Source organism: Phyllostomus hastatus, unplaced genomic scaffold, assembly GCF_019186645.2.
Source record: "Phyllostomus hastatus isolate PE091 unplaced genomic scaffold, TTU_PhHast_1.1 phas_scaffold_555, whole genome shotgun sequence".
Lineage (NCBI taxonomy): Eukaryota > Metazoa > Chordata > Mammalia > Chiroptera > Phyllostomidae > Phyllostomus > Phyllostomus hastatus.
The window spans coordinates 8503629-8527177 of NW_025334036.1; the positions used below are offsets into that span (position 1 = coordinate 8503629).

The following is a 23549-nucleotide window of genomic DNA, read 5'->3' on the forward strand; positions in this document are numbered from 1 at the left end:
AGGTGGGCGGGAACCCTGGGACAAAGTAGGTGTCCTGATTTTCTGAAACTAGTTGACATCAGAAACTGTGTTCCCAAAACATCTCATGAAAAGACCAGGAACCCTTTCCAATGGGAGTTTTGTTTCTAGAAGTCTTGTCGCTGGGAACGGGTGCTTTTCCTTTCTTTGAACAGAAAAGGAAAACCGCCCCGATTGGTGTTGCTTAGTAGGCCCAGCATCATCCCACAAAGCAAAAGGTCATTGGTTCGATTCCCGGGCAGGGCACATGCCTGAGTTGCAGCTTCAGTCCCCAGCTGGGGCGTAGATGTTTTTCTCCCTGTCTTTCTCCCACCCCTCTCTCTAAAAATAAGTAAGTAAGTAAGTAAATGAATAAATAAGGAAAAGTGCCTGCCCAGTGCCTGTCCTGTGGGACCTCAGCTACCTGGGAAGTGTCTCTGATGTGTCACAGGGCTCAGCACCTCAGGGACACCAGGGCATCTGTCTCCTTTGCAGCCTTTGGCAAAGTGGTTGCCAGCCTTAGCCGCACATTAGCATTTCCTGAACAATTGTAAAAAAAAAAAAAAAAACCCAAAAAACAAAAAAAACTGAAGCCGAAATTCAGCCCTGAACACTCTGGTGTAATTAATTTTGGCTCATCGCTTATTGGGAAGATCTTTGGGAAGTTGGTGGAGTAGATAGACACAGTAAGTAAACTACATTAAATCTTACATTAAGAACAACACAGGATATGCATAAATCTATCCAGAATACAAATAAGCGAGCAAAGGAACCAGCAAGTGGATTCTCGGATGAGCCACGTGACCTGCCTGGCTTTGCTTCCTCATTGGAATTGCCAAGGTCCCCTCTGTCGTAGGACCTCACGGTGGCCCAGGGATGCCCCAGCCTTCCTTGGGGGTCTCTCCTTTCTCATCCAACTGGCCCCTCAGATCATCTCTTCTGCCTGCTGTTTCCATTCCCTCTTTCTCAAGACCCTCAAGTGACTTCCCATTAGCTTCTGGGTCCTATGCAAATTATTACCTATTGGTTCCAAGACCTTTAGTCAGCCAATCCCTTCTGATGTCACTTTCAATCACTGCCCTTCCCGCACGTGGGTGGCTGTCAGAATCGTCTTCACCTGAGCAATTCTGGTTACTTTCTCTCTCTCCTGAGCACCGCTTGCTTCAGCCTATGGGGGACATTTTCTAGATAACGCACACCTGACTTCAGCCATCCTTCTCATCATCCGAGAGTTTAACCCTTCCCACAAACCCCAGTCGGTGCGGTAGAACCCTATATCCACATTTTGCTCCCAGAAGCAAAGTCAGAAAGTCACTGGGTAAGTTGCACAGCGGCCTGCTTCGCTTAAACACACAGAGGCGACCAAACAGAGGAAGGTAGTAAAAATTAAAACACGCACAGACGGTATAATTTGTATTCTCTACACACTATCTGGGTCACTTTATGGTTCCCCCAAATCATTCATCAATAAACCAGTTGTCCTCTCCCGCGTGTGTTTCCTTACCACTACTCAGTACATCCTTAACATGGAGACAGAATCCAATACCTTCGATTTGGGGCTACTGAGATTTAATTTCTTGTTGCGAAACATGTCAAGAAGGAGTACAGAAACCAGTGTTATTGTAACAGGAATTCAAGTTTTTGGAGATGGATTTCTTAGCTTCCCACTGCAATTCACAATGACACACCGCAGCTTCTGTTTTGAGGTTACTTTCCCATTCTTCCTCAGATAAAAGGGGGAGAAAAAAATCCGTCTATATGTCTTGCAGGTCCTGGGAATCTTCCCTAACACATAGTAAGCATTCAATACAGAGTTTTTGGGGGGTGGGGGTGCTGAGAGGAAACCATCCTCAAAGCTGTTTTATTTCTTGGTCTACTAGTAACAGAATCACAGGTTAGGGTTATTTGTTTTGTTTTGTCTTATTGGTATTGTGTGTGTGTAACGCTCGTTAAAGCTCATATTCTGGGGTCTTACAGTAAATTTACTGAATTTTAACAGGAACTAAGGAAATTTTTATGGACATTCACCTTTGAAAACCATCGCCTTATGGTATTATTTAGATGTGCTCTGCTGTAAATGTTATTGAGAATATATCAGTTCGGATAAAACAAGTAGCCAATGAAGGCATTTTCCATTACCCTAAACCTCCACCCACAGCCTACAGTACGCAGTCACTGACTCCGAGAAGCCAGTCTTGCCCCTAAATCTTGTGTACACCATTCTTGACATTATGAAAATAACATCAGAGCCAGTGGAGTCCAGTCTGCTTAACGAGCCAGCTTCTATCTTGAGTTCTGTCTCTTTTAGTTCTAACACTCTATCCTTGACCATCCAGTGGAAGAAATGAACCAGCATACCATGCCAAGGACTTAAAATTTTTTAAACTCACAGAAACTCCAAAATTTAAAGACAATATATGAAAATGGCAATCGACTCAACTTTACACTGATCTGAAGCTCACCACCACCACCAGCTATAATACAATAAGAATTAATGCTAGACTTCCTGCCAAGATGGCAGACACGGCTCGCCTCTTTGCACAGCCACAGCAAAATTACAAATAAAATACAGAGCAACCATTGCTCAGAACCAAGAGAAACAGAGTTGAATGCAAGTCTGACAACCATGGAATTAAAGAAACTACGTCCATCCAGACTGGTAGGAGGGGTGAAGACGCAGAACAACTACACGTGGTGGCTAAAAATTCGGGAGGGATATCTCAGGAGCCAGGAGTCCCAGACCCACACCAGACCACAACACCCCGGGTTCCGGTGCCAGGAAGATAAGTCCCCACAATTTCTGGCTGCAAAAGCCAGCAGGAATTGAACGAGTGGAAGAAACTTCTGGAGCCCCAAGCAGTTCCTCTTAAAGAACCCCCAAACAGACTCACCTACTAAGACTCGCTCCCTCTGGGCTCCGGCGGTGGGGTGGCAGCTTGTGGGGCACCAGTGGTGTGCATGGGGAGGCTGAGGTGTCTGGCGTCAAGGTGAGCACAGGCCATTGTCCCTTTTCTGGGCCCTCCCCCAACAGAGCCGGCAGACTGGTGCTGTATCTAAGATCCCATCAACCTGGCTAACACAGTTTGACTCCCCTTGCTGATCCCCAGAGACTCCGCCCTACCCAATTTATGGGCCCCGCCCATGCTTCTTTTCCATATGAATAGTCTTGGCTCCCAATTCCCGTCTTCCTAAATCCTCTCAAACAAGCAGCAGCTGGCCTCAGTGAGCCTCAGGCCCTGAGCAATCAGCTGAGATTCACAGCTTAGCTTTGCCTGGGAATGTCTAAACCCAGCACAAGTAGCAGCCATCCAAGACTGCTTTGTAAGTCAGACAGGGTGGCCCCAGGCAGAACACAGTGGAGGTTGACCTTGGCCTGCACCACCTGGGAAACCCCAGACCAGCACACCCAGTAGACAGCAACAGACCACGTTGGAGCACCTCCACCAAGCTCCTGTACAGCTGATCCTCCACGGAGGGCAGAGGTTGGTGGTCGGTGGTCACAGCCAGTCCTTGCAGCTGACTGGCCTGGTAAATCCCTCGCATTGATCTTCCAATGGCAACCAAGGCTCAGCTACAAGAGGAGGGTGTACTCAGCCCCCACTAAAGGTATACCTTGAGTACCCAGCTTGGGTGATAGCAGAGGCTGTGCCACTGGACCTTACATGACACCTACTTCATTAGGCCATACTGCCAAGACACAGAGTCAAAGCAGCTCTACCTAATACACAGAAACAAACATAGGGAGGCTGCCAAAATGAGGAGGCAAAGAAACATGGCTCAAATGAAAGAACAGATGAAAACTCCAGAGAAAGAGCTAAACTCAGTGGAAATAAGCAATCTATCAGATGCAGAGTTCAGAACACTGGTTATAAGGATGCTCAAGGAACTTAGCGAGGAGCTCAGCAGCATAAAAAACATCCAGTCGGACTGAAAGGATACACTACTTGAAATAAAGAACAATTTACAGGGAACAACAGGAGAGTGGATGAAGCTGAGAATCAAATCGATAATTTGGAACATAAGGAAGCAAAACACTGGCCAATCAGAAAAGCAAGAAGAAAAGAGAATCCAAGGAATTAAGGGTAGTATAAGCAGCCTCCGGGACAACTTTAAGCAATTTAACATTTGCTTTGTAAGGATGCCAGAGGAAGAAGAGAAACAGCAAGAAATTAGAAAATTTTTTTGAAAAAATAATGAAAGTTACTTGAACAATAATTAAAATAAAAATTTTAAAAGATGATAAAATGAAAAAAAAGAAAAAATAATGAAAGAAAACTTCCTTAATTTGGTGAAGAAAATTGACATGCAAGTCCAGGAAGCACAGAGAATCACAAACAAGACGGATGCAAAGAGGCCCACTCCAAGACACACCATATTTAAAATGCCGAAGGTTAAGGATAAAGAGATGGGAGGGTGGGTGTGGGAGAATGGGTGAGAGGTGAGGGGATTAAGAAGTATAAATAGCCCTGGCTGGCGTAGCTCAGGGGATTGAGCTCAGGCTGCCAACCAAAGTGTCGCAGGTTCGATTCCCAGTCAGCGCACATGCCTGGGTTGCAGGCCACGGCCCCCAGCAACCGCACATTGATGTTTCTCTCTCTCTCTCTCTTTCTCCCTCCCTTCCCTCTCTAAAAATAAATAAATAAAATCTTTAAAAAAAAGAAGTATAAATAGGTAGTTACAGAATAACCAGAGGAATGTAAAGTTCAGTACAGGAAAGGGAGTAGACAAAGAACTTACGTGCATGACCCATGGACATGAATAACGGTGGGGGATTGCCTGAGGGAGTGGGGGGTACTGGGTGGAGGGGACCAAAGGGGGGGATATCAGGACTACTGTAATAGCATAGCCAATAAAATATAATTTAAAAACTAAAAATAAAAGCCAAACAACAAGGACAAAGAATTAATGCTAAGAAGAATGAGAACAGAGGTTCTGATTTTTGTTCTAATAAAATACTGCTTTTTCTGTAGGTCCTGAAGCGAATCCTGGTAATGTACGATTTTATGCCGATAGGGGGCAGTGCTTCTGCTGTTTGCTTTCTGGCTGGTGCTGGGCCCCGGGGGACCACTGAAAACAATGGGGAGAGAAAAAGAGCCAGAAATACCACATTCATGGGCATTTATTTTTCATATCAATAATTTCACTAAAATCTTACACCCCTTAGAGAGTTCTATAACCTGTATTTGAATCAGCTACCCCATGGCTGCCTTCTCCTAAATTTCTAGGGGATGGACTGACCCTCTTGTTGGGAATTTACTGTGTGTGTGTGTGAAACGGGGAGCAGCCAGGGGCCCCCAAATGAACGATTTGAAACGGGGTCAGAACTTGGGGTGTCCAGAAAATATAAAAATATAGAATATCCTCACCCCCACAAGTCTGGACTAGGGGATGGGACACTTGGAGCTGGGCCATGGACGGTTATTTTGCATATCAACAGTAGGCTAACCTCATACCTGATATGCAAAAGTGGTTATTTTGCATATCTATAACAGCTGGCTAGCTTCATAGATATGTTAAGTAGCTGTGGCCCTGCTTTTGAGCCAGAGAGACCAGAGTGACTTCAACCCTTGATGTCACTGGGAGGAAGCTCCCTATGGTTAGGACACCTGTGTGAGAGCTTGGAAATGGTTCGCTCCACACCACGAGGCCACACCTGCCCGGACTAACTATGACAGCCCAGAAAGGCTGGAAAAATACGGGAATGCTGGCAGGAGTAGCCGATTGTGGGAGGAATTGGAAATGGGGCTGCAGAGGAGGATTCAAGCTGGGATTTAAAACCCAGGCTCAGCATCCATGCAGGGGGAACCGTGTGGTTTTGGGGCTCCTTTTATAACAAAGCTTAGGAAGCAGGAGAGACAATACAGGACTGGGGTAGGCGACAATGCGAGACCTTGCAGGGAAGGAAAGGGGTGAAAGCTCTCTCAGTGGTGGGCTGTGAGAAGGTACCACATGGGTTTGGGTTAAGAGCTGGAGATCACAGTGATGCAGCTGATGGTGCTGGGAACCACGGGGGCCGGCCAGCCGAGCTCGGATTACTGGGAAGAACTGGGGGCTAGCCAAGCCTCGGACCCCTATTTCTCCTGACATACGGTGCTCCTGACTGGCTTGATTGGGCAAAGAGGGGAAGGAAGGACTGTGGGTGTTTCTGGGTGTTTTAAGGGACTTTGGGTATTTAACGGGGACATTAAGTCCTTACTTTAAACCTGTATAACTTTTGAATAAATGGTCCCTTTCCATGTTACCCAACTCTGGCACTGAAAGCCATAATTCCAATTCCTAAGGGCAGCAGGCAAGGCAAAGCTGGTACAGAGGGACCCTGAAAGAGGTGGGGTCGATATGGTAACAGCATCTTGTCCCCCCAACCCTCATCCTGTGGGTCCACTCTGTAACATGCGGACCACCCAACTGGGAAATTCTCAGCTCACCAGTGGAGTCTAACTCTGTAGTGAGGAGTTTGTCAAGGACCTTTAAGAACTTGGAGAAAGAAAAAAAGACAGAATCAAAGACAACGGCTTACAATAAGTGGTTTTAAGTATACTTGATAAATTGCGAATGTTTTGAGTGAGGTGCTGAATACAGGATATCTATCTATCTATCTATCTATCTATGTATCTATCTATCATCTATCTCTGGAATGATGCACATGCCGTGAGGTTATTATGAATATCAGTGGGGTCAGAAGCCCATTGCAAAGGGCTTCTTAGTAAGTGCCTGACACGTTCTTTCGATCGCTGTCTCGATCGCCATTTCTGCTAATAACTATACCTTCCGCGTCTAAAAGTATACGACATAAATTGCCCAGTGTGACTTAAAACCGTGCTAGCTTGCAAAGAAGAACACTTGCGAACTTCACCAACTGGCACCCCAGGCAAGCCGGGGTTGGAGTCCCGTCGTTCTGCAACATGGCAGAGGGCCCGGCCACCTCCACGTGATTCACGGAATCCAGCGTCTGCTGGAACTGGATGAGCAGAGGTTTGTTTGACAAGCCGGTGGAAAGGGGAAGCCGTCTCTGCGTCCTGCTGCTATCCGACTAAAGGTGGACGGAGTGTCTCGGAGTGGCTTTTAGGCCACCAAAGGGACAAAAGCTCCTCTCTCCCCCAGTCACCGGCCCCTGGGGAGAATGACTTCCAAATCCAACGAGTCCTTGATAGTCTAGTTTCCCTTTATTCTTTTCAATGCATCGCCTTTATTTTTGTCAACACACTGTGTCATTTACCACAGTCAGAAAATTCCTGTTCGGGTAGGTCTTTATCAGAGTCCCCACAAATCAGGTTAATTGGTGATCAACACAGCTTTTTCTGCCTTTAATGAGGCCTCGTCGCCCAAGGCAAGGCCTACCTCTTGATAAGGGACTTCTTTTTTCTTATTCTGAACTCTTTGATCATTTAAGAAAAAAAATATATGTACCAGTAGGAACAACCACCGGGAATGTCATTGTTTTTTAATTGCCTGATTACCAAATGTTGGAGATAAAAGATAGATGTTCTCAATTAATAACATTTACATAGATTAGCATCACTAACGAGCCTCATTAGTAGCTGCTGATTTTTGTTGCGACGGTGTCCCATGTCATTTGCTCTCTCCCAGGGCGACCCAGTGGACCTTGCGGAATGACGAAAACGAAAACATCGCCTTCTCATCCAGTTCCATTAATCAAACAGCAATGCATTTTAATATGCAGCCAGCTTTTTAATGAATTAAAAGTTACTATTACCTGGTGCAGATTTCACGAAAGGTGTCTAGAGTTCATCAAGTCCAGAAACTGTCGTGAATCTCATGCTTTGTTTTGGAGAGCTTACATACCTCCATTGTGTCGGTTACAACACACACACGTGTTCACAACACGTGCACATCGGAGAATTGCACTCACTCACTGAACGCCTGTCCTGTGTCTCGCTAGAGGCCTCGTGTCGTTAATCTGCCAATAGCCTCGTGAGGGCGGGAATATAAGCATCGCCACTGTAGACACGCAGGAAGGCTCCGAGTGTAGGTGAAGGGCCCAAGATCACTCAGACATCACTCTGATTTTCAAGGTCACGGTCACTGCAGGACCAGCTGCCGTCTGTGTACCTTTGGAAAAAGAATGCACTAATATTCTAAGCAGGAGCCTATGTTCAGGATAACCTACAACTAGCTAATCAGGAGTTGTACTATAAGCATCGATATTCATTTTTCAATTTATCAAAATAAATGGGAAATAACTAACCCTACTCAATAGATACGTCCTGGAAAGAGAAGGATGTGGGGTATCTAAATTTATACAATCTACAAACATCAGAGATCTAAAAACCTGAAGCTTAAAGGACACCAAATATATATCAATGTTATGTCACTCTAAGTGGATAGGTGTACTTGGTTTGTTTACAGAGGCTTTCTTTCCCCAGAAAAGATTTTGATACAAGTGTAAAATTATGATCATAGCTTAGGAAACACAGTTAATAATATTGTAATAACTACATGTGGTGCCAGGTGGGTACTTGAAACATTGGGGGGGTCACTCTGTAAAGGACATGATTGTCTAAGCATGACGCCATACCCCTGAAACTAATGCAGAATAATATTGAATGTCAACTGTGACGGAAAATTAAATAAATAAATAAATAAGTAAATGCAATAGCAAGGTTTATACTAAAAAAGTGTAAAAAATGTAATATTATTGTTTTGTTTTGTTTTGAACATCTGATGGAAGAATGTACATGTCAGCCCTGGCTGGTGTGGCTCAGTGGATTGAGCACCGGCCTGCAAACCAAAGGGTTGCTGGTTCGATTCCCAGTCAGGGCACATGCCTGGGTTGTGGGCCAGGTCCTCAGGAGGCAACCACACATTGATGTTTCTCTCTCTCTCTCTCTCTCTCTTTTTCCCTCCCTTCCCCTCTGTCTAAAATAAAATAAATAAAATCTTTAACAAAAAAAGAAAGGACATGTCCACATCATGATAAATATTTCAGGTAGAAATAAAGTGGTGTGACGCGCTCCTATACTGCAGAGTGGTTACGACCACAGCATTAGCTAACATCTCATCTCATCACATAATTTCCAGTTCTTTTTTGTGGTGACAACATGGGATTATTAAGATCTACTGTCTTAGCCACTTCCAAACATATATAAAACAGGATGGTCAAAGACTCCACTTTCAGGGATCATTTCTATAGTTCGTTCCTGGAGAAGTTTCTCTGGACGTGTAGAGCACCTGAAACCACAGGGGGAGGCGCAGTGCTCTCTCCTGAGCACGAGGCCGGCTTTTGGTGTTGCCTCGGTGACTGCCATTTGCCAGTGATGATCGTTCTTCTTTCTCCTTGGAGGAAGTAAGAGGGAGAAAACACTGTCTTAGCGGTATAAATAAATAAATAAATGAACGAACGAATGAATGAATGAATGAATAAAACAGTAGTATCAGCTATAATCACCATGTAGTATATTAGATCCCCAAACTTACTCATCTTACAATCGGGAGTTTGAACACCATCCGGCATCTTCCCATTTCCCCCGTCCCAGCCCCTGGTAGCCGCTGCTCCACTCTGTAGTTCGACTTCTCTGCGTTTGACTTCTTTAGACTTCACTTATAAGTCATTTCACACAGAGTTCGTCTTTCTCTGTCTCACTCATTTCACGTAGTGTAATGAGCTCGAGTTCCATTCACGTTGTCACAGCGGCGCGATTTCCTTCTTTCCCGTGGCCAGATGATATTCCAGTTTGCGTGTGTGTGTGTGTGTGTGTGTGTGTGTGTGACATCTTTATCCACTCATTGGCTGACAGACACTTAGGTCGCTTCCACATCTTGACTATTGTGAACGATGCTGCAGTGAACATGGGGGTGTAGATGCGTCTTTGAGGTCTTCTTTTCATTCCCTTTGGATGAATACCCGGCGGTGGGATTGCGAGATCATAGGGTAGTTCTATTTCTCATTTTTCGAGGACCCTCCGTACTGTCTTCCGTAGCCGCTGCACGAATTTACACTTCCACCAACAGACTGTTTTCTCTTTAGCCCGTTCCCTACTGCACTTCGTTTTCTTGATACTTATCACTCCATTACATTGTTGTTTACTGTTACAACTCTAGTACCTGAAATAGTGTCTGGCACATAGTATGTGTTAAATAAATACATGTTAAGTGAATGACTGAACGATCGCCAAGTAGCGATGAAGAAATCCGCGTACACCGAGGCTGAGACCTGCCTGAAGGTTTTGTACTGTGGGGAAGCTTACTGCGCACCTACCTTCTGCGTCTTGAAGGGCCCCGTGGAAGCCCCCGGCACAGTGGCTGAGCCTCTGCACACCCTGGGGACCGCTCAGGCTTTGCCCTCTGCCCCATCCATTTCAAACTCTCTTGCATTTCTGAGGCTTTGCACCTGGCTTCTCCTTTCTGCCCGGTTAGATGGGCCACAGCCCTGCTCTGGGAACTGTGAACGGGTCAGATTTCCTCACTCCAGCCCAGGAGAGCAATTCAGCCTCCTTAGAATGACCGGGTAGTTGGTTTTGGGTGTTTCTCTCTGGCTTTTGCATTTTCATGTGGTTGGACTTTTATTACATTGACGGACCCCACTGCCATCGGGTTAGAGAAACACGAAAATACACTCACATGTTCGTCCCCTCATAGGGTTCCAGTGTGAGCTGTGACTGACGGCTAGGCAGGCATGCTGTGGAGTCTGTTTGCATTGCTGAATACTCAATTTTTCTTTATCAGTGCATACTTGGGCACATTCTTGATGAAAACCATAAAAAATATAGCATTATGTATTTGTTTACACCCTAAAACCCTGTCCATATGCAGGGAAGTGTACTGTGATTATAAACAAGTGTCGATATTTTGATTATATCTGGCTTTAAAAGAAGTGCAAACCATGTATTCTATTAGTTTGATTTGGTATCTTTTGTGGCATGCATTTGAAAAATAAAATTCAAATATTGTAATGAAGAGGTTCAAGGTGTGGGTTCTGTATTTTGGCCATCTGGGGTTTGTTTTAAACTCACTAGCACTAGCCCTGGCTGGTGTAGCTCAGTGGATTGAGCGCAGGCTGCGAACCAAAGTGTCACAGGTTCGATTCCTAGCCAGGGTACATGGCTGGGTTGCAGGCCATGACCCCCAGCAACCGCACATTGATGTTTCTCTGTCTCTCTATCTCCCCCCTTCCCTCTCTAAAAATAAATAAATAAAATCTTAAAAAAAATGCCCCTATATAAAAAAAAACTCACTAGCACTTGAACTTGGGAAAATTACTGATGCTCTGTGCACCTCGAATTGTCTTCTCTAAGCTCGGTGTCATAATGGAACACAGTTCATATGAACAATGCCTAGCACACAGTAGATGCCTAATAAATGTTCATTAATTCATGAGAAAATAATAAAGTGTGTTTTATTATGAAATCAATACACGCTTCTTTTAGAAAATAAGGAAAAAGGCAAGAATAGAAGGATCCGTTCCAGTCAGGCTCGTTGTACATAGACAGACAATCGCTATGAATAAGTAAGTATATTTCCATTTCTTATTTTGGCTAAATATTTAAAACATAATTATGATTTCATAAGAATATATAATATACAAAAGTCATGTGTACTCTTTCTGATTCTAAAAACAATATGTAGTTATTGTGTGAAATTTGAAAATAAGTGAATCATAAATCTTTGTTTTTAATTACAAAAGTTATCCATAATCATTTTACAAGGTTGAACTATTTTACAAAGATAAACCTAAAAGCCATTGCAGCTTCCATGCAACAGAATAATCATGACTTACATTTGAGGTATGCCATCTAGACTTGTGATGTTGTGTGTTTTACACGGATACACATACACATTATTTGCACTCTAGAGAAGAATACACCATATGTGAATATTTATGCCCAATTGTACAATGCCGAATTCATGAGCTCCACTCAAAGATGATATGGAAAAGGACTGAGTGGCAGAAATATTTGCCGTGGGCGGTTTATTTATCTTTCCCAGTTAAACACACACACACACACACACACACACACAACTAATGAAATGACCATACAAGGTGACATTTAATACTGCAGAAAATCATTACTGAAATTCCTCAGCAGTGAGATCAGATGCGCTATCTTCCAGGTATTTTCTGTCTGGGGAAAAAATATATCTATATATAGTCTAACGATGATTATCTTGATATATTTTCCCAAGTTGTCAAACCATTGTTAGATAATCATATACGGTGTATTCTTCTCTAGAGTGCAAATAATGTGTATGTGTATCCGTGTAAAACACACGACATCAAATGTCTAGATGGCATACATTGCAGGGTTTTTTAGACAGATTTTAAAGAAAATTCTATGATGAATGACATTTTTGAAATGTTTTAAAAAATGAGTGATTTTAAGGCAACAGCTGTTCATTGTCACTTTTGTATTCCCAGGACTCAGCCCAGGCCTGGCTCAATACATATCATGGAAACGACTGGTTCAAATGAATCATCACGTGTAAAGTGTCTGTGGGTATTTTCATCGTCCTGCTTGAACGTGGACATTAATATACGCTGGTTGTAAAATGTCAAACAGTACCGACATGTTTAACTCAGAAGGTGGAACTGCCTGTAAAACCGAGTGGACTTCTTGTTCCATTTCTTTCATTTCAGCTGCACTGCGTAAGTAGAAGAGTAGACATGCTCAGAGCTCATTCCTTGTTTGGTCTGCCCGAGCGGCGGGGCAGCCACAGCGCCCCACGTTCAGCAGCAGGACTTCTGGGTGAACGCATCGGCCTTTGCATCCCACACCCCCACCCCCGGGGTCTTTGGGCCCAGAGACTGATCTGCCACAGAGGGACCGGGGAACTTCTGGTCAACCTCCTCACCTGATTTCTCCAACCCTAACTTTTCATTTGTACAAACACTGTCTCCCTACTAAAGAAAAACCACATTCCTTTTCAATGTGCTTCTCTAGAAAGAATACAGAATAAAAAAGACACAGGAAGTCCAACGGATATAATCACATTTGTGGATCTCGAATTTTATGTTGTACAATACCTAATTTTTTAATGAAATGAAATAAGTAGTTTTTGCAATAAAAGTTATACCCAGGATTCCTATATATTGTGCAAACGTAAACACATATGTACCATTCCCTGACACTTGAAATGAGCTCTCTTCTAGTTATCTAATAACTAGTTACCTAATAACTAGTTATCAGTCATAACTAGTTATCTAATAAAGATAACAATCCTCATTCTCAGGTCATAGTATCAGAGGTGGCTACAGAAAAATTTCCTTTTCTAATTACTATTGTATCGAATGATCAGTTGCAACAAGATACGAGAAGAAACTATTTAAATGGCCTCATAAAGAAACATCTACCTGGAAAACAAAACCATAGACTCTTCTAGAGCCCTGAGGGGCTACATCTGCCTGAGGTCACCCACCTAAGATCAGAAGCCAGTTCTCCCGGCCCCTGCCAGTTGCACCTGTGACCCTGCCGTTGGACCGGTGGCATTGGTAACAGGTGATGACGAAACCTTGACAATTCCTGGATCCATCATCACAGGCTCTAATGTAGTCTGTGCTCTGCAAACTAAGCATCTTCATAAAACCATTTGGGAGAAGAAGATGGAACTGGCTGACAAGTTTAACGCTGTTAAAGTAGATATTCCCTTCCTTAAATTCATTCTAATTTTCCTTTGCAGGTAGATATCGACGGTCAGCAGACTGGATGACGCTCATCATCAAGAATTTTGTTCATTAGGTAAGCAAGAAGGAGAACCCATTTGCAGAACAAAAACCTCCCCCATCTCCACGTGCCCCCCCAATTCAATGATTAGAGTACTGTATCATATTCTATAAAAGATGAGTCTAGACTGGCAGACTCAAATTAAAGAACCAATTCAAAAGGCATCACCGAGAAACTATATAATGCCAAGAACCTAGTTTTGAACAAATTATACCAGGAGACGTCAAGTAAGCCTTTGCTCTCTACGGCTCTGAGTGGGGCTTCCCAGCTTTTTCCTTATTGTAACAGGGTGCAGCCAAGGGGGTGGGGGGGAGGGCAAATGGGGATTTGTACTGGGGCCTAGAATGCAGGGTGTCCAGGAAATATTAGAAAAAATATATATGTAGGATGTCCTCACCCCCCACAAGTCTGAGCTGGGGGACGGGACACATGGAGCAGGGCCATTGAGAGCTGTTTTGCATAGCAACAGCTTTGCAGCTACCCTAGTACGGGGTAGGGGAGGAACCCCGGAGCAGGAGGGGGCATCCTTTCAGTAATAGTATATCATTCCTCCCCTCCCCCAGCACCGGGTCTGCTCTGTAACATTACGAGGTGTGTGATCTGAGCGAGATCTCATGTTCCCTAAGTCTCAGCTTCCTCACCTGGAAAATGGGAGAGGCGTGATCCCCACGTAAGAGAGTTACGGTGAGGATGCACTGAGATATGGCGTACACCATGCTTAGCACGGTTCCTTCGATAGGTTGTTCACCCTACAAACAGTAGCTACCAATAAATGACAATGGACGGCTCTGTGTAGCCAGTGGCGAGTGTGAATACAATTATTAGGGTATATGAGACAATTCACCACATATGCAGTATGAGACTGCAATATACCGTGGGGACTTGGGTGGAAACACATTTTAGACGGTAAACAGATCCCGGGGACCAATGTCGTGTTGTCAATTAGGATGAAGTTTGTGCATTGCTGCTACCCCCTTGGGTACGGAATATTCAACCTTTCCATCTCTACTTCTCTCTCTATTTTTCTGTTTGAAATGTACAGAGGCTAAAATATAATTAAAAGCAGCTAAAATAATTCCTGGGTTTGGGGGTGGGGGGTGTTGAGGTATGGTGAGCCCCTGCTCTGCTGCCCTCTGGGTCATCAGTGACCCTGCCGTTCATGACGCACATTTCCGCTCGATCACCTGGGAAAGGTACTCAGAGATGACATGGGTTCAGAGGTTGAAAATCTTGCCTCAGGTCTTGGAGATGGAGGTATATTTAAAGCCACTTGAGTGTGAAATTCTTTAAAATCTCTCAATGCACTTGCTCCTTAGTTTGAGATGTTCTGGACAAACATTGCTCATTTGGCAAGGCTTCCTAGAAATTTGGGACACCTAAAAGCACAACTCTGTAATTAGAAAAACAACCCCCCACCCCCCCCACCCCCAATCACTCAGGTCACAAAATGATCCCAACAAAATACAAGGGTTGGATTTCATCGGGGAATTTCTAACGGATGATGTTTGAGCTGGGCTGAAATTCTGCAACCCCGTTCCCACCCTCTTTCCTCGCCATTTGGGGGAGGTTTCAGCCTTAGGGCATCTCTCCGATGCACACTAGTAACCGCGTTGTATGCTGAGCAGAAGGGCATCCGTCACAAAATCACAGCAGACTTGAAACCTTTCATTCCCAGGGTTTCGTCTCCAACTCCATCCTAACAGCCTCATCCAGGTTTCTTTGTTTTATTTTGTTAGAGAGTAATAATAGCAAACGGCTAACACAAAGTCGTGTATAAAACAAAGTCTTGATTTACTGTTTGCCTTGGGCCATCAAAGGGACACTCCCTCATTTCTAGAAGGTGAGGTTCAGCACCAAATCACGCGGTAACTTTTTCTAACCACGATTTCAGCAGAGCAGACAGGAGGCTGGCTGGCCCCTAAAGCTAATGCCTTCAGTTTACTCTGGGATTCCACCGTGGGGTGCAAGAGATAATTTCTAGCAGGGTCTTCGTGTCTCAGAGAGCAGATTTCGCCCAGCAAGTCGACATACTCACTGAAGCATTAGATTTCTAGTTTGGCCTCCTAACCTGGTGTGGCTCAGTGGATTGAGCGCCGGCCTGTGAACCAAAAGGTTGCCGGTTCGATTCCCAGTCAGGGCACATGCCTGGATTTTGAGCCAGGTCCCCAGCTGAGGGTGTGGGAGAGGAAACCACACATTGATGTTTCTCTCCCTCTCATTCTCCCTCCCTTCCCTGTCTCTAAAAATAAATAAATAAAATCTAAAAACAATAAAAAGAATCTTGAACCCTCTCATTACCCTGGAGTATAAGAGTGGAGGTATTTTTCTCTATATGGAGATTCAGTAGGAAAGAGGGTACAATCGAGGTTGAAGGGGAAACCATGCCTGGTGTTTCCAAGGGTGACAGGCCATAGGAAGTGTGTTTTCAATGGTCTCGCATGCCTTAAACTTCTTGAAAGAAGTGTGCTCTTGGAGATAGTCACATGATTCCCTTATGCATGTCTAATTTCTGATTCAGAGACTCTGGCTTTGCGACATCCTGCATTGCCTTTATAAATTACAAAGGTGCTGCGCAATTCCTAAATTCAAGTTGCCTTTCATGAGTTATGTAAGTAATGTGTGGCGGTCCAGCTGGACTCAGTGATATTTTAGAAGTTTCTTTAAAGCAATCTGAGGCGGATAAACCGTGGTGGCTTTATAAAGGTTGGGTCACAGGTAACCTGAAGATAGAGGGATTACGGAAATGGACACAGAGACGGGATTGCAAGGCTTCCCTGGTGCTATGGCTGCAGACATACAATTGTGGAATTTAAAAATACTATGTGTAGAAAATGCGACTTAGATCTAAATGCATATATTTGTATGCTTTGAAGAAAAGGTATCTCTTTAAAATATTTATAGACAAGGGTGTTAATGAAAACAAAAACAATTCAGTCTATAAATCTTGCAGGCTCCCTTTGCTTAATACCATGCTTAAAAGATGACGTTTTATAACAAGAGTGTTTCCCCAAGATTGCCCAAGATCTAGAAGGTTCTCAAGATTCAGACTCACAGAGACTGTGTGTCCTGAAAATCTTGACTCTGTAGATAACATGAGACCAGAAATTACATATTTTTTAGAAGGTTCTAACAGTGACACTTTTGGTGTGCCATTGGATTCAACATTTCTAGGCCTTTTCACTCAACATTGAAAGTTTGTACAACCACAAAAGAATCCAAGCAAAGTATTTCTTTTTATTTTTTAAACAAGGTTTTTTTTTTTTATTTTTAGAGAGGGAAAGGAGGGAGATAGAGAGAGAGAGAGAAACATCAATGTACGGTTGCTGGGGGTCATGGCCTGCAACCCAGGCATGTGCCCTGACTGGGAATCGAACCTGCGACACATTGGTTTGCAGCCCGCGCTCAATCCACTGAGCTATGCCAGCCAGGGCTCAAGCAAAGTATTTCAATAAGAAAAGTAGTCCTGTTTGACCAACAAAGAACTTCAGTAGCTTAGGAAATCAGCTGCAGGAGAGTCCCAGAATAGCAGCGTACTCATTTGTAGCGAGCAGTGAAAGTACGCTTGTTTTAATGTCTTGGCTGGAGTGACTCGAGTTGTTTTGTTCTATTATTTTTGTTATTTTAGTTTATTATTTAAGTGGTTGAGTGGGCTATTCTTTTTTTTTTTTGATCTCTAGTTTCCACATCAGTTGGGAAGAGCTTAGTCTTCTGACACCAACAATGATTCTAGGGATCTGTGACAAAAATATATTTTTTAAAGATTTTACTGATTTATTTTTAGAGAGAGGGGAAGGAAGGGAGAAGGAGAGGGAGAGAAACATCAATGTGTGGTTGCCTCTCACGTGCCCCCTACTGGAGACCTGGCCCGCAACCCAGGCATGTGCCCTGACTGGGAATCGAACTGGCAATCCTTTGGTCTGCAGGCCGGCACTCAATCCACTGAGCCACAGCAGCCAGGGCGATAAAAAAATATTTTTTTAAGTGCTGGGAAAATGCAAATTAGTGACTGCCTTTACTCAAGCAAAAATTGGAAGAGAGACAGGAGATGTTCCTGTTTCGAAGATAAGATACCTTGAGAAGAAAGCCAGCTACAGTGCTTGTTCTTATCTTCAGACAAATCTTAAGAGGTTGGGTAGGTCTAAAAATGAGAAAGCCAAGGTGTAGCCAGGTGCAGTCTGTTCCTAAGGATACATGCTAATGAGTGTCAGTGGGAATTCATACCAGGAGGTCTGACGTGGCATGTTCAATAGCACTATGTTTCGGCATCAAGAATACACACATTTGACAACGTCAACTGGATTCAGTCAATTACTGCAGACACTACCCTGTGCTCCTTTCAGATGATAAGACTGCTTATTTTGGAGGAAATCTATAATTATTTTGTCTTGTAGCTTCTTCTCTCCCCACCTCCCCTCGAATACCCCAGAGCTGTAGGAGACAGTGTGATTTGAAAATCTTACCTTGTTTGAAGCTCACCAACCTGGGCTCGCATATCAATCTTATTATACCTCACCTTGCTGTTGCCAAATGCCTTCAACAAAATTTTTTCCCCATCTGTGGCATATTACTTACCGTGGTCAGATCATGAGCTTGGTAAAAGTTCGACAACTTCCCTTTGGATGATTGTGTTGAAATTATGATGCAAAGGATTGCAGAAGTCGAGGCATTCAATGACAAGGACACCACAAAAGAGGCAAACAAATTATGATTTCATCAGACGACTCTCCTTTCTATTGTTCGCTTATTTTCAAGTTCTCTGCAAATAGGGTCCCTGCTGTTCGCAGTTGCTGGCGATATTCATTCCCCTCATTAGTAATTCCTTTTACCCCTCTCCCTCCCATCCGCCCTCTCCCATGATATTCCACATGGAAGCTGTGTTTATTGTATATTTCACTGTGGATTCCAGGGTGACTAGTAGACCTTGGCGAAGACTCCGCCAGCAGCCAAGGTCAAGGGTATGTACCTTGTGAGCACCGTAGCCTCATCCCATATACAAGCTTATGCAACTGGTACACGTCAGTGTCGGAGTTCACTGAGAATTTCCATAAATCGGATGGGTAATATGCCAGATGAGATTAGAAAGAGCTTCCTAGGATCACGGGCAAAGGAAAAGATCTTACGTTAATTGCCTACTACAAGCTCGAGGCAGGTAGTGAATACTTTCTGTGAAGAACCAGAAGCCCACACAGGGGGAACTCACAAGCTGTCGTCTAAATGGAAAGGGAGAGCAAGCGGAGCTTCTGCTACAGAATAAATGTAAGTGCTGAAATTGGTAGAATTTTGCTGTGCTTTTTGAGCCTTTCCCCTTACATTTTCTGGTGACCGTTACCCTCATTGTTACCCTAAAACACATTTTTGACTTAAGTCAATGTTATAGATGGCATTTATGTATTTAGATGCTAACACACTCTGCAAATTGTTTTGTTGCAAAAATAGAAACCCAAGGAGGACCACACAGCGGTAGCAAGCGGAGGGCTGTGTATACATACAGCTTGACTCTCTAGGCCCTTATCCATACCTGCATTTTTCTTGTAAGCCTTCACCCAAATCCACCCAATTCAGAAAAGTGCATTTTAAACCATCCTCTTGGAACGGAAACAAAACCACGGGCTCACTTATATCTGAAAATAAAACATCATCAATACTTTAAGGCAATTGTAAGAAGAGAACTTTGGAGGACAGACCTGTCCGCGGGCCCGGACCTTCTGGTCACCCAGCACTGCCGAGAACACAGAGTCTTCAATTAACCTTCATCTTCTCCTCATTGAAGATGCTGAGAAATGCCCAGATGTAAATGCAATTCAAAAAGAATCAATGCAGGAAGTTGAAGTATCTACTCTTGATGATCAGAGGCTGTTTGCTTGGATGACAGACACTTAACTCAATGTAACACGCATCTATCGAGAACCTCCCGTGGCCCTCACAGGGCCTCTGAGTTTCCCGATGTTGCAGAGAGCCTCCAAAACAATCAGATAGTTTCGGTGGAAAGTCTGCAAAACCTCAGCAGGAAGGCAAGGCCTCATGTCCCCTCAACCCGGGAACGGAACCAGAGAGAACGCGATGAGGATGAAAACCCAATACGGGCGGGATCACTGCAGACCAAACCCAGAAAGAACCGGTGGAACTCCGCAGACTTGGGGAATGCAGGTGTAGTATATCTTTGGAAGGAGGGGGTGGGATTTGGGTAAGAAAAGATGAAAACCAAGACAAGTTAGGTGGTGAGGTCACGTGGAGCGGTGGGCGTGGTCTGTGCAAGGATCTGAGCCGAGCACACCATGAAAGATTGAGGGGGGCAGGAGACCCCATTTCTGTCCTGCCTGGGGCGCCCCTGTCCTGCAGGACCAGGAAACCCTTAGCGAGGCCATTTCCTCTCAGCGATATGATAGCACTCGAGTGGCATCTATAAGTTTCCTCCCAGCTCTAGAGCTCAGTGGGCCTGGGAGCTCCGTTATCCAGAAAATTCCCTCAGGCGGGGGAAAGTGTACATTTTCCATGTAACCAATGAAAAGAGAGACAGGGTTCCCAAATGCATGGGGTTCTTCAGAGAGGAGTGGTTGGAGGAGCCTTGTCCTGAAGCCGGGGCCTGTTGAGTTACAGGGTGAGGAGTCCCAAGCATTGGCTGAGACACGAAGTGCGGGCACCGGGAGGAGGGGGAGGGGGAGGAGGAGGAGGAGGAGGAGGAGGCAGGTCATCCTGCGCAGCCGCTCTCAGGCAGCCCTCCAAGCGCGCGTCGCGTTCCCGAAACACTCTGATGGTGATTATGGCCGAGTGCGCGAGACGCCACGTTTCCTAATCACATCACTTACACGCGCGTGAAAGGCGGTGACAGGGTTTGAAGGGAGATCACCGTGGTCTAATAAAAAAGAAGTCAGATAAAGCAGAAAGCATTGCAGCTCGGAAATCCCACACTGGCCTGTGCAGGGGCCTTGGTGTGATGGGGTTTTGCCTACTTTCTAACCCAGCTTAGCCCCATGCCTCTTCTCCTGTTTCTAGAACCCCCAGGCCGCAGTCAGGACCAGAGTCCGGCTGGTGTGGCTCCTACACTGAGTTTGTTTATTATTATATTCGCCCACGCGCCCTCTTCTGCGAAGCGGACATTGTCACTTGGGTCGATTTGGAGCTCGTCACTGCCAGAACCTAAACAGCTCTTGGGAATCAAAGCAAAGCATCGTGGACACATGCCCCCCTGCCCCCCACTCCTCACTCCCTTCTGAAGCTGCCCTGAGTTTAAGACTCTGCCTCTCTGCTTTGACACTCCGTTTCTAATCTGCCTTCAAAGAGAAAGCCAACTGTCTTGAATTAAACACAAGGCGGTTCTTGAAGCCGCGTGTGATGAAAGTGATTAAATAATTAATTCAAACAAAGGTGACTTCTGAGTCAGGTTGGGGGTCGGGGCGGGGGAGGGGGAAAGCTCTTGATTTAAAGCAGCATTTTACTCAGCCAGCTAGGGGGAAAGAATTATTGAACACGATATGAAATGACCACGCTGGACCATTTTCACCCGTCTCTCCTTGCTTCCTTAGCTCCGGGCACGCTGCCCTTTTGCTGCTTCTTGAAAGGACGAGGCCGGTTTCTCTCTGCCTCAGAGGCCTTGGATCTTCCGCTCCTTCTGCTGGAAGATTCTCCCTCCTGACATTTATCTGGGGGCTCTTCTCAGGCATGTAGAGGGCTCTGTTCACTTGTCAGCTCCTTAAGGAGGCCCTTTCGGACTTGCCTGGCTATACAATTGTCCCCCGCCTACTGGCTTCTAGCTTGTACTCTCTTTTTATTTCTTTATGATACCAATTATTGCTCGGCCTTCCATCATAGATTAATTCTTTGTTTTATTGCTAATCTCCCCTGTCAGTCTCTAGGTGCTACGAAAACAGCGTTTTATCTGTTGTTGTTGTTGTTTTTTTTTTTAATCTTACCTCCTGCACTATCCCCAACACCTGTAACAGTGTCTGGCCCAGAATACACAGCAATAAATAGTTGTTCAATAAATGGACAAGTAAATAAATGAAAGAACTTCCAAGATTAAGCTTCAGTCTTCTCTAAGATTAAAATGAGCTCTCAGAAATGCTTTTGACCATGAATGCCGCTATCCATGTCTCTTAATTCTAAAACCCACGCTCCGGGAATAATACATTCAGACTCAGTCACTAAGTGACTTCTCCAAACACAGAATAAAATGCGCGCTTTCAGCCGGCTGCTTCCCCTGCTTTCAAACCAACCTTGGCCTTTCGAGACTCCTGCTTGGAAGAGTCAAGAATGTTTACTGGGAGGCAGGCATGGCTTCTATTTGGTGATGGGACACAGCCCCCCAGGGAGCCCGCCTGCCCGTGAGCTCTGCCAGTTGTGTACGTCTGGTTTATAGCACGTCCGCTGACGGTGGACGGATCGCGAGCCAGTGTGGTGAGCGCAAGGGACAGCCAGGCTGCCGGAGACTCCATTGAGCTTGTGAGCCTGGCCGGGTCCAGCTGTCCAGGTGCACTGGATCCAACGGTTTAGTAAGCCCTTGACCCCTTCCCTGTCCAGAGTGGGAAGTGTGTAAGTGGGTTTGTCATGGTAATTATTCTGAAGGCCTCGACACTCTTTCCTGAGCTCCACGATCGCTAGACAACCCCGCTGGCTTTTTCCAACAGCCCGATCCTGCTGATCAGACTCACAGCCCCAAACCTCCCTGAAGTCAGGTGTTCTGACCCGTGAGATGACGCAGACGCAGAGCCGGACAACATTCCTTCTGTCCTGAAGGACGCCATCCATCCAGTGATATCTTTATTCTGATATCAAGCAGCAGGAAAAAACAAAACAAAACTAGATAAAACAGTAATTACTTATAGGCAGAAATTCACTGTCCATAGAAAAATGAAAATACAGAGCAGCTGGACGTTTCAATGCCACGGTCATGATTTGGGTGGGCTTGAGCGTGAGGGACTCTGGGAAAAGCAGGAAGTTTGGGCCGCATGGCACAGGGACATAGCATCCGCGGCGAATGTCTCTAGGGCGTTGCGTGCTCAGATGTGGGTAGGCAGGTTTCCACACGGAGGAGGCTGGGCGAGAGCAGGCGGGCTCAGCGTTGTTGTGATGGGGTGAGAGGGACGAGTGGCAGTCCATTAGAGCCTCGGCCTTCGGGGCAGAGGTCACGACAAGCCAGGCTTGCAGTCAGGGCCCTAGCTTCCAGGAGGACACCGGGCAACCGACCGGCTGGCACTCCACGGACAGCTAAGGGCAAGTCAGAGAAACCAACGCCAGAGGTTAGTCGCCTATCACCGTGACCAGGGGCAGGTAAGTTTGCAAAGACAGGAGGCCACCCAGGTGAGGAGTGACCACATCTGGCTGATGGGAAACCTTGACTCTGGGTGTCAGGATCCTGTTAGTGTGCCTGTTTGTCAGAACAGAGGTTATTTGTGGCTGGGGAAACTCTCTTAGTCAAAACGGCTGTTCACATTGGATCTACAGGTAATTATTTCCCAGGATGATTTAAACTATTCAGTAAATATTTGTGACTTTTTAAAGTGCATTTTTCATATTATGTCATGGTGACAATTATAAACACAATCCAGAGAATCATTCAAAAGTTCAAGCCCTGGCTGGTGTGGCTCAGTGGATTGAGCGCCGGCCTACAAACCAAAGGGTCGCCGGTTCCATTCCCAGTCAGGGCACATGCCTGGGTTGCAGGCCAGGTCCCCCGTGGGGGACGCGTGAGAGGCAACCACACACTGATGTTTCTCTCTCTCTCTTTCTCCCTCCCTTCCCTTCTCTAAATAAATAAAACCTTCCAAAAAAAAGTTCAAGACCAGCAAATGAACTCTATTTTAAAGTCTTCTGTCTGCAGGCGAGTTCAAGTGGACACAGTGCGGTTGGAAGGGAGTGGACATTGTGTGACTGTTATAA

The 23549-nt window shown here is 45.1% G+C and overlaps 1 non-coding gene across 1 annotated transcript; it reads left to right on the top strand.

Annotated features, from left to right (window-relative positions):
• Positions 1–9117: 9117 nt before the first annotated feature.
• On the top strand, positions 9118–9331 carry LOC123809851. Its single transcript, XR_006784139.1, has one exon. It is a non-coding gene; the product is annotated as a small nucleolar RNA U3 (small nucleolar RNA).
• Positions 9332–23549: the final 14218 nt, after the last annotated feature.